Here is an 11658-nt window from a genome sequence, read left to right on the forward strand (position 1 = left end):
CAGTTGTTGATTCTTTCTGCTAGTTCCCGTGCTACTGAGGATTTGTTCATAAAGTCTTTTCCTATACCAATGTCTTCCAGAGTTCTGCCTAACTTACTTTCCAGCAAGTTTAATGTTTCTGTTTTAATATTTAGATCTTTAATCCATTTGGATTTTAATTTAGTGCATGGCGAAAGATAAGGGTCTAATTTTAATCTGTGACAGGTTGATATCCAGTTTTTCCAACACCATTTATTAAAGAGGCTATCTTTCCTCCACTGAGGATGGTGAGCTCCTTTGTCGAAGATGAGGTAGCTGAGTACATCTGCATTTGTTTTTGTGTCTTCCAGTCTGTTCCATTGATCCTCAGGCCTATTTCTTTGCCAGTACCATGCTGATTTTATCACAGTGGCTTTGTAGTATAGTTTCAAATTGGGAATTGTTACACCTGGTGCCATGTGACTGTTGCCTATAATGGCTTTTGCTATTCTAGGTCTCTTGTGGTTCCAAATGAATTTTTGGATTCTTTTTTCTAGTTCTGTGAAATATAGTGTTGGAATTTCAATTGGCATTGCATTGAATGTATATAGCAGTTTCGGTAGTATGGCCATTTTCACTATGTTGATTCTTCCTACCCAGGAGCAGGGGATATCTTTCCATTTTTTTATATCCTCTTCGATTTCTTTTTTCAGAGTGCTGTAGTTTTCAGTGTAGAGATCTTTTGTTTCTTTTGTTAGATTGATTCCTAGATACTTCATTTTTTTGGATGCTATTGTAAAAGGAATTTTTTCCCTTATTTCTCTTTCTGTCTGTCTGTTATTTGTGTATAGAAAGGCTATTGATTTTTGGGTATTCACCTTGTATCCAGATACTTTACTGAATCTGTCAATTAAGTCTAGAAGTTTTTTGGTGGAGTTTTTTGGATCTTCAATGTAGAGTATCATATCATCAGCAAATAATGATAGTTTAACTTCTTCCTTTCCTATCTTTATTGCTTTAATTTCTTTCTCTTGTCTAATTGCTGTGGCTAATGTTTCCAGAACTATATTGAAGAGAAGTGGCGATAGTGGGCATCCTTGTCTTGTTCCTGATTTTAACATGAAGGTTTTCAGTTTTTGGCCATTCAATATGATGTTGGCTGATGGTTTTTCATAAATAGCCTTTATTAAATTGAGGTATAGACCATCTATTCCAATTTTTTGCAGGGTTTTTATCATGAATGGGTGTTGAATTTTATCAAATGCTTTTTCTGCATCTATTGAGAGGATCATATGGTTTTTGTCCTTGACTTTGTTAATATAATGTATTACATTCACTGACTTTCGTATGTTGAACCACCCTTGCATCTCTGGAATAAATCCGACTTGGTCATGATGGATGATCTTCTTAATAATCCTCTGTATTCTGTTTGCTAGTATCTTATTAAGGATTTTTGCATCTATATTCATTAAGGAGATTGGTCTGTAGTTCTCCTTTTTGGTTGTATCTTTCTCTGGTTTGGGAATCAGAGTGATACTTGCTTCCAGGAATGAATTTGGAAGTATAGCTTCTCTTTCAATTTCATTGAAAAGTTTGAAGAGTAATGGTAGTAGTTCTTCTCTAAATGTCTTGTAAAATTCAGCAGTGAATCCATCAGGGCCTGACATTTGCGCAAATTTTGAATGGGTCTTTTACTTTGGGAATCTAACGTTTGTGGGGTTTTTTGCTTTTCTTTTTTATATTTTATTGGTACAATTTAAATATACATAATAATCACACCCATCAGAGGAAATTTGTAACTTTACATGGGACCACTTGATTCCTCTTTTTCTCATGGTGTAACCGAATGGAAAATAAAAAATATTGAGATAAAATAATTATACAAATGTGATTCCCTCTTCACTATGAAATAATTGTGAAATCCATAATTGTTAATAAATTATTGGATATTTTAATAGATAGAAAAATAGAAATATATTTGGTAAGTAGCAGCAAGAAAAATGCATACACATATAAAGCACAAAATATAAGCTGGAAAATAAAAAGGAAGTAGTGAGAAGTTCAAATAATTCTCCAAATTATTCCATTGTTTCTAAAATATTTCAGTAGACATGCTAATTTGTTTCATTTCTACTACTGGCTTCCATGTTAAAATGAATATTTTGTGCAATGATCTATTTAATTTCCTTTTTAAGGGAGATCCCTTTTTGTCCATGAATTATATATTCTCTGAGTAACATTTGTGCCCTTCTTTTGAGCTTATGGGAAAAATAAAACAAGATATATCATGTAAAGGTACAAGATCCCAATGATGAATGTAAATGTACTGTATACCTAAAATGTACCAATAAATAATATACTTAAAAAAAACAAGACACCTTTTATTTTATTAGAATCTTATAAACTATTATATTTTATTCATACCAGATAAACTATTTGGTATTTACACAGGTGTGACTTATTTATTTCACTTTGGAGTATATCCTCAATAATTGGGAAGGGTACGGGAAAGGTAACAAGGGAAAATAAAAAAATAGGAGAAAATGAAATAATGGAAATAAAGTGTTTGTAAATGGGGAGGGAAGGAGGCAATGAAGGGAGGGCAGGGACAAGGGAAAAAATGAGAACCAAGACCTGTCATGTAAAGGTACAAGATCCCAATAACAAATGTACCTGTACTGTATACCTAAAATGTACCAATAAACTCAATAAAGAAAAGAAAAAAAAAAAACAAGACTATGGTAGACCCTGTAGTAAGTAGGTCATTCTCTTACTATTTTGCAATGAGGTTTTGTTTTATATTTTCATAGACATAAAAAAATTGTTTTAAAAATAATCATATTCTCATTTTTTAAAAGTGCTTAGTATATTGCACTGGGTCATTGAATTCTCAACTAGAATATTCTCACCTGGACAGTAGAATTCTATAAACTGAGAGTGCTGAGAGAGAGGTGGATAACAAATAATCCAGTAATCAGAGTCCCTGAAAATGGAATTGATCACAATGGGTCACTGTTTAAAGATTTATAGATCTCATATAGGTATATTTTGCTTGTGAAAACATAAATTTATAACAGACAGAAAGTATTGAGTGCTATTTATTCATTTTTTCCAGGGAATTTTTGGAAAAGGTGTTCAAGAGCTATGGAAACACATAATGTTACATACATCTTCGAATTCTATCTCACTGATTTCTCAGAGGACCCAGATTTTCAACCCATTCTATTTGGATTGTTCCTGTCCATGTACCTGGTCACAGTGCTCGGGAATCTCCTTATCATCCTGGTCGTCAGCTCTAACTCCCACCTCCACACCCCCATGTACTTCTTTCTCTCTAACCTGTCCTTGGATGATATCTGTTTCACCTCCACCACAGTCGCAAAGATGATTGTGGACATCCTAACTCACAGTAGGATCATTTTCTATGTGGGCTGCCTGACACAGATGTCTTTTGTTGCCATATTTACATGTATGGATGACATGCTTCTGACAGTGATGGCTTATGATAGGTTTCTGGCAATCTGTCACCCTCTGCATTATGCAGTCATTATGAATCCTTGCTTCTGTGTCTTACTACTTTTGGTATTTGCCTTTATTAGCCTTCTGTACTCCCAGCTGCAAATTGTAACTGCTTTGCAATATACTTGCTTCAAGGATGTGGAAATTGCTATTTTCTTCTGCCATCCTACTCAACTATTTAACCTTTCATGTTCTGATAGTTTGATAAAAACCGTTGTCACATATTTATCAGATACTATGTTTGGCTTTTTTCCCATATTATGGATCCTTTTTTCTTGCTGCAAAATTATTCCCTCCATTTTAAAAATACACCATCAGGTGGGTGATGCAAAGCTTTCCATACTTGTAGTTCTCACCTGTCAGTTGTTTGCTTATTTTATGGAAGTGGTATTGGAGTGTACCTTGCTTCAGCTGAGTCATATTCTCCCAGAAAGGGTGAGGTGGCCACACTGATGTACACTGTGGTTACCCCTATGCTGAATACCTTCATCTACTGCCTGAGGAACAGTGACATTCTTAGCACCCTGAAGAGGCTCCACAGTTGGAAAGCATAATCCCAGGACCTTTGGCATCTATTTCAAAATGGCTAAAGGTGTACGGAAAGTGGGAAGGGTAGGGGGAAGGTAATAAGGGAAAAGAAAAAAATATGGAAAAATGGAAATAAAGTCTTTGTAAATGGGGAGGAGAGGAGGGGCTAAAGCAAGGGCAGGAATAAGGGCAGGAACAAGGGGAAAAAATGAGAACCAAGACCTATTGTGTAAAGGTACAAGATCCAAATGATAAATGTAACTGTACTGTATACCTAAAATGTACCAATAAACTCAATAAAAGAAAAAAGGTAGTTTGGAAAATATAGTAAAGTGGAAAGCTCAAAACTAATTTGCAAATACTGACTCCTTGGCTATACTTCAGAAGTTTGATGTATTCCATTTACCATGTTTCACAACAGAATCATGACTGGTTGGGAAATGTTGGAATTAAGGTTCTTCCTATGTGCAAAATTAATTTTGGATGTAAATTTTTTTGGAGAAGGATAAGAATGAAGGTTGTACATCAACAAAATTATAGTTAATATTACCAAGTTGTGTATATAAAAATGATTGAAATGGTATATTTGATTACGTGTATCTTAACACAATAAGTATAAATAGAGCCACAAAATTCTGATATATATATTTTGCAGTTTGTGAATTGTGGTTGCCAAATTCTTAAAAGTATCATTTTTAAATTATGACACTTTTAGTCTTTCTTCTAACTAACTTTATTTCTTCTATCCATTCTTATTTCAACCTACCTCTTTGGTCTCTCCTTTCTAAGAAATTGGGAGGGGCTCAAGTTCCATCTTCTTATGACTGTTTCAGGATGAGTATGTTTTGGGGCACCACCACTGCTAAATAAGGCAACAACAGTTAGGGAACTGTCTCACACCAATTGATCTAAAAGGAGGCACAGAAAGAAGAGTTTTGTGGTTTGATGAACCATCTTCCTTTAAAATCCTGCAAAAGAAACTCATTAGTGAGTGAATGAGTTTTCAACCTCATTTTTTAAACAAGTTAAATAAGTAAGTATTAAAAAAATAGAATATTGATACATGGTCACTAAATTAAAATCCAAGTGGATTAAAGATATAAACATTAAAACAGAAACACTAAACTTGCTGGAAAATAAATTAGGCCCAACTCTTGAAGAAATAGGCATAGAAAAAGACTGTATGAACAAATCCTCTGTAGCACAGAAACTATCAGAAAGAATCAAGAACTGGGATCTCATATTATTAAAAACTTCTGCACTACAGGATAAACCATCAACAGAACTAAGAGACAACCTACAATGTGGGGAAAATTTTTACCAGCTGCTCTTCAGACAAAGTACTATTATCTAGAATATATAAAGAACTCAAAATAATCAGCATCCCCAAATATAAAAACCCAATTCAAGAATGGGCATCTGAAATGAACAGACATTTCTCAGACAAAGAAGTAAAATCATCAACTAAATATATGAAAAAATTTTCCACATGACTGGTCATTTGAGAGATGCAGATGAAAACAACACTGAAATTCCACCTACCCCACAAATATGGCTGCTATCAAGAAATTACACAATAGGCTATTTCCAAGTTTTAGCTAATACAAACTGTGCCACTATAAACATGGGTGCACATACTTCTCTGTGATATGATTGTTTTAGTTCTTTTGGAAAGACACCCAGCAGAGGGAAGCCTGGGTCAAATGGAATCTCCAGTCCAACCTCTTTGAGGTCTCTCCATATTGATTTCCATAGTGGTTGTACCAGTCTTCACTCCCACCAACAATGGAGAACCAAAAATGTACCAATAAACTCAATTAAAGCTGAAAAAAAAATCACACAATAACAAATGTTGGTGGGGTTTTAGGGAGAAAGAAACCCTTCTCCATTGTTGGTGGATGTACAGACTGGTGCAACCCCTATGGAAATCAATATGGAGATATCTCAAAGAGCTAGGACTAGAGGTTCCATTTGACCCAGCCATCCCTCTGCTGGGTATCTTTCAAATGAATTAAAAGAATCATACCAGAGTGATATATGTGCACCCATGTTTATAGTGGCACAGTTTGTAATAGCTAAAACTTGGAAACAGCCCATTTGCACATTAGTTGGAAACTGGATAAAGAAAATGGGGTTTTTCTGTAAAATGGAATACTACTCAGCCATAAAGAATGAGAAATTAGATTCATTCATAGCAAAATTGATACATTTTGAGGATATACTCTGAAGTGAAATAAATAAGTCACACATGTGTAAATACCAGTTTCTCTGGTGTGAAAAACTATACTAGTACACAAGATCCTAATGAGTCAATTAACAATATGAAATAGGAAGAAAAGGGCTAAAGGTGCAGGGAAAGTGGGAAATATACAGCAAATATATGTTTATGTTTCTATGTGAGCATTGTACCATCAAAAATTTTAGTACCAGTCTCAGAAGGTGAGATCTGTCTTCTATTTTGTATTCCTGAAGATATTTTGTCCTGATTGTCCTCTGAAAATATAAACATAGTCTGAAGTAGGTATCAGAAGGTTCGTACTGCAAAAGTAATAAAGTTTAGCAGGTTGAATATTTATGTTACCATTTTCAACTTCTTAGAAGACATATACAAGGAGTCAAATCCTTTCCTGAGAGTTAAAGCTACATAAAAATAACACAATGATTGTTCACTAAGATAATACAAGGACACATTTAGGGGAGAGATAGGAAATTAAAAAAAAACTTCTTTGGATTATAGTTTAAAATTTTATAAGTTCAGCTGGTGACTACCAGTAGTTGCTACTGCAGTGTTGCGAGCTCCTTATTCAAAGATAGCCTAGCTTTCTCTGATTTATAATGGCATTATTCCACATTTTCAGATATGCTTTGCTGTTGGGTGTTTACACCAACTCAAAGTAAGACATTGTCAACAAAGTTAATATATTTACACATATTTGTGAAGGACAGTCCGTTATGGGTCTTCAGGAATTTCTTTTGGGGCCTTGTGCAGTGTCTCAGATTATCTAGTTTTTTGTTGTACAAGATACATCATGTAATGGTATAAGATCCCAATGATGATTGTATGTCTGAAATGTACCAATAACAAAACGATGTTATGAGTTAAACTGGAGACTGCCAGTAGTGGCTGGTACTGTGTTTTGGAGCACATATTTAAATATAGCCAGCTGTCTCTGATCTTATAATGCCATTGTTCCACAATTTCAGTTAGACTTTGTGTTTACATCAAGTCAAAGTAAGACACTGTCAAAGAATGTTAATGATTTTACACATATTTGTGAAAGAAATTCAGTTAAGAGTCTTGAGGGCTTACTTTTGGATCCATGTGTGATGCCTTAGATCCTCTAGTTTTTGCTCTACATGTTGTTTCATTGGCCAGGTTGAGTCATAGTTTTGTTTGACAGTATGGCTTTACTAGAAAACATGGTAACAATTTCCTCTCTTGCGACTATCTTTTTGGCAAAAATGCATACCTGACTCATGTTGTCTGTGGTTCAACTTTCCCTTTTGTTCAGTATTTGGTGACTCAAAACATAATTCAAAGGGATATTGTCATATATAGGGATTTGACTGGCCACCCAGGGCTAGGGCCATAGTGTAGGCTCTCTTTGTAGCCTCTTTCTTAAATTCTGTCTCTAAGCCTATGTTTTCAACACCCAGAAGGCCAGTTATACCCGTCTTGAATGGGAGAAGTATATCTTATTCCTATAATAATAGTTCCAGGATATTGGAAACTTTGAAATATGTAGCATGACCAGTGAATAGCCACTTCTTCCATTAATCATGGTCAGGATTATGACCTGTAGGGGATGTCACATCATCTAAGGCTAGTATATACGTTGTCTTTTAGAAGTCACATTATTTTTCTTAATTAATTTTATTGACACATTTTAGATATACAATACAATTACAATTTGGGATCTTGTAACTATACACGACTTCTCTTGGTTCTTATTTTTCCCCATTCCCCAGCCCTCCCTTCACCATCTCCACCCTTGCCTATTTACAAAAACATTGTTCCATATTTTTCCTTTTCACATATTTTTTCTTTTCCCTTTTCCTTGACCCCGCCTTCCTCTACTCTTTTATACCTTTTCTTCCTATTAGACAATATCAATTATACATTTTGATTCTCATTTACACTTTTAGTTTTTCATGCTAGATAAATTATTTGATATTTACATATGTGTGAAATATTAATTTCACTTAAGAGTATGGAGTCAATGTACATCCACTTAGCTTTAAATATCTTTAGTTTCTCATTATTTATAGCTAAGTAGTACTCCATTTTATAGAAAAACACATATTTATCCAGTCTCCAACTGATGGACAAATGGGCTGTTTTCAAATTTTAGCTATTACAAACTGCTACTATAAACATGGGTGAGCATATATTGCTGTGATATGATTATTTTAATTCTTTTGGGAAGATATTCATCAGAGTAATAGCTGGGTCAAATGGGACTTCTAATCCTAATTGTTGTTTAGTTATTTTCATATTTATTTCCACAGTGGTTGCACCAGTCTGCACTCCCACCAACTATGAAGAAGCCACATTCTGATAGAAAGTTAGTAGATTTTACAAATTTTACCAAGAAAATAAAAATAAAATTAATAAGAGGAAACATGGCATTTTAGAATAAACTCAGGAAGACATTATTAGAACAGTGCCATTAGATTCTCCTTCTTGACTCTAAATATATATTTAAATTTTATGTTATAGTATAACTTATAAGTAATTTGTCACCTTTTACCAAATTATAAAATAGCAATTGACATAAATAAGTCAACTACTTGTGTATTTAAAAAAAAGTGTCTAAGTAGAATGTTTTTGTTTACTGATATATTTTATAAATGATTATTGCCCAACCTTTCTTCACTAGAATAAAACTGCACACACTGTATAATGCACAGGCACAGCTAGCTACCATAATACAATAAAAGACTCCTAGACATATACCAGGAAAATGTTTTCATTATAAATAATAACACTTGAGGATACCAACATGTGTTTTTCTAAGCTTTGCACTTTACGAACCATGTATACACAGGGAATGCAAAATGTATTTAACGTACAGAAATGTCCATAGTAATTAGCACTACAACTGCATAGACATCTTTATATATTAAATTTTATTTTACTCTTAAGGTAAAATATAGAGTCGTTTAAGAGGTTTACATAGTTTGTCAGGTGTGAGGGGTGAGTTTAAATATTAGTACAATTTTACAATTTGTGAAGAAGTAAAAATTTCTAGAAATGATAGTGAATGTTTCATTGAACTGTAAATATAATAATAGTATTGCACTATACACTTAACCCAGTTTAGAAGGTAATTAGTTTTATTTATATTTTATCATAAAAATTATGTTGCAAATAGCAGAAAGAACTTCAAATTTTTTATTAACCAGATGTAAAGACGTTGGGACTCATAACTTGGTTTAAAACCTTCCATGGTGCTAAAGTCATGCATTCTCAATTCATAGATTGATTATCCAAAAAAAAAAGAAGGGCAGAAGACATGAACAAAACTCATGGTAAATATTTAAAGAAAAATTATTGCAAAAGAAATCACATTGCTATTAACCTGCTTCAAAATACTTCTTTTAAACACACTTATCCCTCTTTCTTGCCACTTTCAGAAGCAGTTTGGGAAGTTTTCTTTGGTGAGTCTCTATAGATGATCTGTTCTGGATACTGACATGTCCTGAATTAATTCAATACCTTAGGTTTCATAGTCATTAGAGGTTTGGGGAAGAAACAGAAGCCACATAATTCCAGATCCAATGAATAAAGTAAATGAGATTATGCCATTATGAGCCTGCTTCATTAAACTGTTTTAATTATACACACTTTTTCTTTGATTGCTAGCTGTCATTCTTTTTTGACTCTTGGAGCAATTATGTTTCTGTTCCTTCAGTTATTGTTTGCCAACTGTCTCAATTTCAGTGCCTGCAAAGGCTGTAATTTCCTGCTTGCTCTTACTGTACAATCTTTTTCTCTCTTGTGCTGTACTGATCTTAGACAGGAGATTGTGATCATGTTTATTAATAAATTGGCTAATCTTTTTGGGGGGAGTGAGACAGGGTCTCACTATGCAGTTGAGACTGACCTGGAACTCATTATGTAGCCCAGGCTGGTATCAAACTCACAGCAATACTCCTGCCTCTACATCCCAAGTGCTGAGATTACAGGCATGTGCCACCACACCTGGCTTGGTTATTCTTGTAATATTTAATTTCTGTACTAAAAATCACCACTTTGTTATTTATTATTCCTTTGCTTACAAGTATCAAGTATTTCCATAAGCTTATGTGTGTCTCAGTGATATAGGCTCTGGTCACCTGTATTTTGAGTCCCCTTTTCTGTAGCCTAAGATGCAGAGAAATTTTTGCCCTGTCAGAGGTATAACTGTTGATTATTAAGTATGCTTTCAGAATGTATTTTGGAAATAGCAATGAAACAGTATCTAGAAATGTGATTACTACTTCTTTGCTCATATTTTATCACTTCATGCATTTATTTCCTTATGATTTTTTAAAATTGAAATTTTGTATTTGCAGTACACACTGATTACATTCATCATGGGAAATTGAAGGATGTACATTACACATCTGAATTATTTTACTTCCCTTTGCCTTCTTCCAACCCTTTCACTTCATATAATGGTTCCTCTAGCATTTGCAAAAAAAAAAAAATCCATCTCCTTCTTTCCTCTTTTTTCTATTTTATTTTACTCTTATAATGACTTTTATTGTGGGGTTTTCAAAGAAAAGAATGAAATACTTAAGCTTATATGTCTAATTATTTTCATTTACCATTATTATCTCTAAGTACTTCTATTTTCCTTAAAATAACTCAAATGTATTCACTATGGCAGTCATATTATTTTCATGTTGGACTTGTGTCTGCCTGGCTTTGATAGTACGATAAAGAGGCAGATTTAAAAGATTATAAATTTTCAATTTTGAAAAATAAAATCATTTGGCACATTTATGATACAAATAGATTTACAGCACTGTGGATTTAATTAACTCCACTGAGATGTGTTATTAGAAATGTCATGATATTAAGTTTTTATGCATATTTTACTTAAACAAAAATGGAAATAAAAAACAGGCTGTTCTGTAAAAATCATGTAGTAGTTGCAGAGGTATTAGCAAATATGAATTTTGCCTGAGTTGAAGAAGAGCCAAAAACATTCACTGTTTCTTCTTCTTACCTACTAATATTAGGTATTCCTTATAGATATGGATGGCATTGACCAATTTGACTAATTGTGAGTGCTTTGCATTTAGCTTCTAGGATAATATAATAGTAATCTGCTTGTGCTTTCAGACCTTCAGATGGTGGATTCAGCCCAGTTGTTTCCAACCTGAGTCTCTTCCTCCACAGTTGCATCCACATGGAATACCTTATCTGATACCATGTTCATATCCAACTCAGAGAGAGAACCTGAGCCTTCACTGGAAACCAGACCCAGGAGGTTCTACATACCTGTAGACCTTGCTCATGGTTCAGCAGAGAAAGGGAACATATCAGTAAGTGCAGAGGGAACCCTGAGGTATAGAAAAGAATCTTACAAGAATTTTTTCTCATGAAGAACACAAACAAGGCAGTTGTGAGTAGCTAAATAGGAGGAGACTAGTATGACACAT

General features: G+C 33.9%; 1 pseudogene; it reads left to right on the forward strand.

Annotated features, from left to right (window-relative positions):
* Nucleotides 1-3102: 3102 nt before the first annotated feature.
* LOC104867624 lies at nucleotides 3103-4031 on the forward strand (annotated as a pseudogene).
* Nucleotides 4032-11658: the final 7627 nt, after the last annotated feature.

Source organism: Fukomys damarensis, unplaced genomic scaffold (assembly GCF_012274545.1).
Source record: "Fukomys damarensis isolate Sample0158 unplaced genomic scaffold, DMR_v1.0_HiC HiC_scaffold_37, whole genome shotgun sequence".
Classification (NCBI taxonomy): Eukaryota; Metazoa; Chordata; class Mammalia; order Rodentia; family Bathyergidae; genus Fukomys; species Fukomys damarensis.